At 32.3% G+C, this 8,415-nt stretch overlaps 1 long non-coding RNA gene across 1 annotated transcript in view; it reads left to right on the top strand.

The window, feature by feature from the left end:
- The window catches only part of LOC110032342, a 67,384-nt gene extending 64,116 nt beyond the window's left edge, over positions 1-3,268 (top strand). Inside the window, exon 9 of the long non-coding RNA XR_002294848.1 lies at positions 2,707-3,268. This is a non-coding gene — a long non-coding RNA (uncharacterized LOC110032342). The remainder of the gene's footprint in view (positions 1-2,706) is intronic.
- Positions 3,269-8,415: the final 5,147 nt, after the last annotated feature.

Genomic DNA, 8,415 nt, shown 5'->3' with positions numbered 1-8,415 from the left:
AAGGTAATTTTTTTTTATTTTTATCGAGAGTATTCTTAAGTAACTTTTGTTACCTAAGATGTAATTAACTATAGGGGCTTGCCCTTATAGGAAGCTTTTCCCGAACCCAGCATAATATAAACCCTATTTAATTCTTTATATTAAATAGGGGAATTTGTCGGCCAATACATTGGTTTCGTAGACCAAACGGATGTCATAACTTTCTCTAGTTTATTTGATCGAGCCTCACCCTCAATTCTTGTGTTCATCCTTCGGGATAAATACAGGATTTGAGGTAAAACGCTCTTTCATCTAAATTATGAAAATTATGGGGTCAGTTTCACTTCATCTTTTTCAAAATTATTTTTTTTTTTTAATGTCCTTCCGAAGCGGGCAACGGGATTTTAATTCCGATGACCGACAGGTTCTTACGGGCAAACCCCACACCAAAAATAGTGCCGACAAGACTGACAGTGAACATTTTTGAAACATTCGCTGTTTTTGTTCATGTTTATATATTTTTTAAGTCCATCATCCATCAACATGGCAATTGAATTTGTAGGTGGTATCAATCGTAAGAAAATTTAAATGTAGTGGCATCAATCCTGAGCCGGAAGAGAAGTTAGATCGTACATGTGCCCCCAGTGAGGCGAGGTTTGGTGACACCCCTGCAAATTTAGCTGCTTATTAAACAGGTGATTTTAACAAAGGCCTCAGCCCAAACCGCAATGTGGTCGAAGAGATTCACTGTTTATTGTATCAATATTTTATACAGTTAGTGTATAATTCTGTTCTTTATGCATTTGATATTTATTGCGGTTCTTTTTTTATTGAAGTTGTATATTTTTTTTTTCCTTTTGTTTTTTTGTGAGTTTTGGATGTCTATGATGAGATGTCTGATTTAATTAGTTCTTCTGGATTACTTGTATGTCACTATTTGTTGGTGTCACATGTGAAATCCTAATGAAGACAATAAATTTCCTCTTTTTTTTGCTGTTATGGTTTTAGAGGTTCTTTTGAATGATCTTTTTTTGGTAATATGCATATGTGACATAGACGAGTTTGACATTTTTTGGGTTAAAAGGCAACCGAGAACCCCTTTTTTATAAAGTTTGTTGTCTTCTTGTAGTGATAGATTCGTTGGTTTATATATTGAGTTCTTTGAGATCTCACAGCTGCATAAAATTTTAACTAATTATTTTTGTTATTAATTTTTGTTAGTGTTATGTCTAAGAGTTTTTATTTTTAAGCCTTCAAGCAGGATGAGCTCGAGGATTTTCGGCACCTTTAGAGGATTGTACTGTTATTGTGGACTTCAGTGTTCCTTGCTCACTTCGCGTGAGTCACATAACCATGGAGAATCACATAAATTGTGACTATTTTCGGTGGACAAATCGGCTGGAAGATTCTACTGCCGAGAGTGTTCAGGAGTGAAGAGTATCCATAGAGGATGACTTATTTCATGAACATACGCTATCTATATTTTAAAAATAATGTTATCATATTATTAATTGTTATTTTAATATTCATTTTCTTAATTTTGGTAGTCACGCTACTAACTTTTAGTGAGGTGTTTATCTTTAATTTATAATGTTTTGCACTGAATATTTTTTCTCGAGTATGAAATATACTGGCATAAACAGTTCTGTTGTAAACAACATTACTATACAGAATCTCATTTGTCCAAAAATAGTTGTAGAACAATTGTTTTTATACTGTAAAAAATAAACAGTCAGCCAGCTTATCTGCAACAACTTCTATGCAGCAGTTTATTTTTAAGTTGCGGTTGCCCCAAACAGATCCTTATAGTCATATCTAATTATTTATGCTTAATTTATGATCCACGTTATTATTTTGTGGAAGTTGGGTATGATTGCATGGATCTTTTTTTTAGTGATGTTTATTTTGAAATAAGATATTTGGTTTTTCTATAAATATTTTTGCACAAAGTTTATATATGGTAGATTCTCTCTTATTATTTTATATCCTAAGTAATTCAAGTTGATTCTGTTTAGTCTTTTTATTTGTACATCTTTTTCCCTTCAATGTATTTGTTCAAACCACCTAAATCAATTTACCTATATCATGTTTTTATTCATTCTGTTCTTCATATTTCTACCTCATGAATCGTAGCTTTTCAATTTATCACACACCATTAGGAAGGAAAAGGGTTAGCTAAAAGTCGCAGATTTATCTCTGGTTCCATACATGATGAAGAAAACTAATCCCAAGCAGATCATGCTGCGTTCGTACTGATAGTGATGCTTTCTTTATAGTTTTCAATCTGATATGGAATCATTGACTGTTTCTGTTGCTCATGCCTAAACCTATAGTCCTATGATTTATGTTCCAATATTGGGTCCCTTATCTTTCCGAATAACTCTTAATGGCTCAATTGCAAAGGGGCAAAGGGAGAAGCCATGTGGAGTAGATGATGAAAATGTGGCTGAAAGTGGGAAGAAGAAATTGAAGAAGAAAATAAGGCTCTATGCGCACAGGCTTGATATCTAGTTATACATGTAATGAAAATTAATTTCTCACGTGATGAGAATTAATTTCACATGTGATGAGAATTAATTTCTAGTGAATCCTGCTCTTAACTTATACCTGCAATGTTTTTTTCTATATGTTTCAATCTAAAATGAAACCGATGATTATTATTCTTCATAAGTTTCAATGCTATAGTTCACAATTAATTAACATTTCAATATGGATCTCGGATCTTAGCCAACTTTTTGGTTCTGCTGAAGAGGGATGCTGAGAAAACACTTATCTAAAGGATCTTGGAGACAAGGTTATAAAGAGCAAGTTAGCTGCCAAATGTTTTCTTTTTGGGGTCATCTGGAGAGAGAAGGGGAGGAAACTTGTACGGAGAGGATGATAGAGACAGAGTTTGTAAGGAGGAAGTGAGGAGATGCAGAAGAAAGCTTTGTATGCAGCAGCTTGGTTTTTTTATTCAATATGCAACGAAGCAAAATAATCCCTAGTAGAATCATGCTCAAAGGTCATACCTTGTTAGTTTCTTTAAAGTTTTCAGTTGGATATGGAATTCAGGTATTAGCCTTCTTTTAAAGCCACTTCCACTCCATTGCACTTGCCCTTTTCGTTGTCTGCCTACCAGTTTGAAAAGCAAACTAATGTGCTTTTTATTCATTGATGTGGCTGAATAAAAAGTCAAATTTACATGCTATGGTTAATTATGCTTTTTGAATGGTTATGCTATTCTAAACTCAATTCACCTTGTGAAGTTGGAAGTAATGCATTGTGAAATTAAAATCAACCATTTTGCTTGAAGGCAATTTTATTTATTTTTATTGAAATTTAGACTTGTGGGCTTATTGCTAATTTTCCTTATTTTGTTTTTGTGCTTTAAACATAATCATTTATATATATGTATATTGATTTTATGAATGGAGGTATGAAAGTGTTAGTTGGCAAATTTTGGGTTTCACACACGAAATTGAGCCAAATTGGATTTTTTTAGGTTTTGAACATAAGCTTGTATTGGTGAAGAGGAGAGTTCTTTTAATATAGGTAAGCAATGCACCTTTGATGTTCATGTTGGGATCTTTTAGCTAAGTGAAGGTGCAAGAGTGGTCTTTATTATGTTGTAGGATCTTTTTTATTTCTTCATTATTCTTGGTTTACATTATTGAGTAGCTCTAATCATTAGTCGCATTTATAGTTTAATTTTGATTTTGCTCTTAGGGTTTTGAAAGACTATGAATTTGTTTCATTCACATGCATTTTGGTTTTTAAGGATTCATAGAAGAACATAATATGTTGTGAGTGACAAGTGAGCTAAACAATTTAAAATCATGTGTTATTTTCATTGCTTATCTTACATTTTTAGTGCTTACATAGTGCTTAAAGTTTTAAAATTGTCAAAATTACATTGCAATTTTGTTGTTGCATAGCCATCATAAGATGTTGGAGTAAATATGGAGTTCTCAGATTTTGGGTATCATGGTCTTCTATTCTTCCCAACATCACTTAGATTTACTAGATTTGATGAAACAGATCTTTGTGGGGGAGATTTTAATTAGATAACTCTTTAGTCATCCTCTGCTCAATGCACAACTTGAGATGCCTTGGATGTTTTAAAAATTAATTTTTAATGGTTGGGTAATTATTTTAATCAAGTGATAGTGATTTGATTAAACAAGGAAAATCATTCCACCACTTTATTTTAAAAACATTTTTTTTTCCTAAGGATGTCTTGACTAGTGATTAATCATATCTCATTCTTCATCGAAACCGAGAAGGAAGAGACAATGCATAGTGGTGAAAATGGATAAGGATCAACAAAATGTACAACAATCAATAGACAAGTTCTTATATGTTAAACTCAAAGCATTAGGTGCTAAAATTAAAAATTATAATAGAAAGCTTAGAACTGAATTGCTAGGATTTGGTGCCTTAATGCTTTGAATACCCAGAGTAGCACCTAAGTATTAGCAATGGGTGCCTAGTTTATATTTTAAACATGTATGTTTAGTTAATTTGGGTTTGGTTTATCAATTGAAAGCTAACCTTAGTTTACACTTGAGTCCATTAATATGCATGAAATCCAATTAGTCTAAAATGTAAAGAAGTAAGTGATACGCCTAAAAATGTACTACTTTTCATGATATATTTTATGATGATATTGCACTTTAAAGGTATGTTTTCTTGTGTTTTTGGTTGTAGATACATCAAATTGAAGAATTTGGAGTGATTGGAGTAAAAAGGAACAAAAATGTAGCAAAATGGAGCAAATCAGGTCGAACCGGGGCACAATGGAGCCATGGGGACCGAAACCAGGCACTTAAGTGCATGTGCTCGGCGCTTAGGCCCCACCAGAAAGAGAGGAGGGCGCTTAAGGGCCCAAAAATGACGCTAAGGCTCCAAAGACAGTCTCCAACATATCTTCTAGAATATACATCAGATTTGGACGATTTTTGAAGCGGTGCTTCGTGCATCTCTTAGAGAATTTGTTGCAAATGATAAAAGAGACTTTCTAGAAGATTTTGGGGCGGTTATAATGAGTTATGAAGAGTCACTTAAGACACCTTTTGGAAGATTCATTGAATATGAACAGTTTTGAAGAGACACTTAAGTATCTCTTAGAAAATTATAAATAAGGCTTGAAAATATTTTTAAAATAACTCTTGGAACTCTTAAATCAATAGAAAGAGGAGAAGAAGGCTTGGAGAAGAGGAAGAAGACTTGGGCGTGAGCCCCAAGTGGGGCGACAAGGTGAGATAAAAAGAGAGTGTGAGAATTTCTTCTTTTCTTTTCACTTTGTTCTTGGAGAGGATTGTAAAGAGATTGCTTTTGTTATACAAGGAGAGTTTGATTTACATCAAATATAAGTATTTTCATGGTATTTTTATTTGAATTTAGTACTTTGTTTGTATGGTTTTAAAGATTTTTTCAATGAAAAGTTCTTGTTGTTTCTCCATGTATAGTGAGTAGTTTTCCTTACTCTTCTCTCTTATAATGAATTAGTATGCATGTTCAGGATATAGAATTGTGTAGAGTGAGAATATATTGTGATGATTTTACTTTGTTCTTCATTTACATGTAAACTTGATCAACTTTCATGTTAAAATCTATTGTGAGAACATGTAAGATCCGGGATGGTGTTGTCTCAATCAACTGTGGTAGAATCACATGAGATTGTATGGATGAGAATGTAGTCCATATGGTTGAGTGCAAATAAATAGGGGAGTAATCTTTAAATTGGTGTAGAATTAGAGAACTTTAGAGTGACAGACTAAAGGCCCCTAATTTGGTCTATTGTTTTAGGTTTTGATGCGAGATGTTAGCCTCCAGGTGGAGAGATAAGAGGGAACTCTTGAGTGAAAGCTAGTATCTTTCTTTCCTAGCCCGTCTTCAGAACTATTTGAACTTTAGATTAACTAGTGTTCTTTATAATATCTCTAGTAATGGTAAAGAATATAATTGTTCTTATTTGTCATAATCTCTCTCAATACTTGTTTTACTTTTACACGTCACTAATTTCATTGCATGAGGAAGAATACTTTTAATACATTAAACCCCACTTTCTGATTTTCACTAAGTATTTTAGTTTAGGAGTAGAATTATTATTATAGTGATAATTGTAAGATATAATCAAAATCAAACCTTTATCCAAGCTAGGGTGTGTTATTCTAGACTAGAACTTCTCTTGAAAGCCGTCGTGATTAACCTCGATCTCCGTGGGATCGATATTCGGGGCATAATCAGAAAACCCTATATTACTTGATAACGATACATATAATTGCGTAGAATCCCTAAAAATATAATTGAAATCTTACTTTGCTTGGGATCAAGTTTGGGATCAAATTTTTGGTGTCATTACTGGGGATTAAAATCTTTAAGTAGTGGTGTCAACTTCATAAATCCTTACATATAAAAACTATCGGGATCAGTAAGCGCACCTAGTTTGAGTGCACCAATTGAAAATGTTAGAATTTCTTCTAAACTCATATGATTATTATGGATCAAACTTAAGTGAATTTAAAAGTTGAATTTGCTCTATGAGTTTAATTGCACCTAAATTGGTTTATTATGCCTAATACGTTTAGTCCACCATGAGTTGAGCCTTGAGATTTCATTGAATTGATATGTGTTTGACCATACCATCAAGAATGTGTAGTATAGGTCAACATCAATGGGCCATTTGAAGCATTAATGAGCGAAATTTGTTTAATGAAAAACTTAAAAGGTCATGTCATAAAATTATGCTGTAAGGATCTAAAGCATATTAAGAATAACTTAATTTCTCTTTAATTGAATTTTGAATCATAACCAGTTCATAAAATAGCTAGAGATGAAGCTTAGTTCAACACTGTACATTTTCTTAAGAATAATTAGGTTTTAATTAGATGGGTCTAAAGTAACTAATTTAAGAAAAGTTGGTCAGCATGAGCATGTAGGATCTTTGGAGATGCTAGTATTCTAATAGATTCTTTACTTGCTATTGGTTCTAAGTACTATATCGATCTTCTTTGTTTTCCCAACCTTTAATAAGGTGGGTCACAATAGCTAAAGGTAAGTCCAAATTGACCTAACTATTCATTATAGGAGTTAAGCCATTGAGGCTTAGATATAAATAAGTCATGGTTCAGTTCATCCATGCTAGTCACTTAAGTCATATGACCATTTTTATGTTCGTTATGTCAAAGAATGATAAAAAAAATATGAAAAGTACAATCTATGAAGAACAAAATAGAATATGTCACATCAATATCATCTATCGGTCATTCAGTGACATAAGGTTATGAGTATAGGCTTTTAAGCCCAATGAGAGTCATATTTTGAAGGACATTTAGTTTAAGTATGGTTTATACAACGCAATGACAGGATAAAAGCACATATTATCAAAAAAAAAAAAAAAAGGCTTGCAACTATCTTTAAAGAGCTATATTATTAAAGTAGTCAATTTTTGATAGTCATTAATCTTATGGCAATTTTCATTATGATAATGATAAAATTTTCTCAAATTCAATTTCTTTGGTCATTCGTAAGAATTTTAGGTTTTTAATATAATTTTATCTTTAAATAGATGACTAAAGCTTATGAGGGGCACCAAAAAAAAACTAGAGTTTTAAAAGTGAGAAAATAGATATGTTGCATCCTATCAAAGAGGCCCTCCTTGAATAGTTGAACTTTATCAATGAAAGCCATTAGAGCACTCACAAAGATGCTCTTATTTATATTATTGATCATGAACTTTTAAGGATTTTAACAAGAAGTTCAAGCATTACCTTAGGCGTGTTTTCCTGACTAAAAACTTGAAGTGCATGGGTCGCATATGATTAAAGTTGTGTGTGAGCATTCTTCGGTCAAAATAAAAAAACCAAATCAAACCATTCACATTTAGTTGGTTTGGTTTGATTTGATTTTGAAGTAACGTTTGGTTTTCCATTTTGAAAATTTAATATTCAACTATTGACTTTTGGATAGGTTTTGAACTTCATTAACTTAGATAAATTATAGGCCTAAACAAAACATTAGGTTTGGAAAATTAAATTCACTTGAATGGGACAATCCATCACCATACCTCTTCTCTTCTTTTAATCTAATGTTCTGAGAGAGAGAGAAAGTGTGAGGAGAATCTTTGTTAGTAAAACCTTAAATTTTAGGAGCGATTACATACACATCACATGAAACATTGCTAGTTACAAATCTGGCACCATCTTTCACCAACTTTTCAAATGCTCGCTCAAATATCAAAATTCACGATAAACCCCCACCCATATTTTTCATTTTTTCAATGATTTGATCGTGACACACATAAATATACTGGTTCAATAGTTCAAAAACATCACATGAGTGCTAGATTTTATAAATAGCACTGTTTCGGGTGCTATTTATATAATTATCCCTATATTTTAATAATTTTAGGATCAATACTAAGTTTGAGTTTGTTTAAAATTGAAATGATTG

This window comes from Phalaenopsis equestris, unplaced genomic scaffold (genome assembly GCF_001263595.1).
Source record: "Phalaenopsis equestris unplaced genomic scaffold, ASM126359v1 Scaffold000926, whole genome shotgun sequence".
In the NCBI taxonomy this organism is placed as follows: Eukaryota; Viridiplantae; Streptophyta; class Magnoliopsida; order Asparagales; family Orchidaceae; genus Phalaenopsis; species Phalaenopsis equestris.
This window is presented reverse-complemented; position numbering and strand designations above follow the sequence as displayed.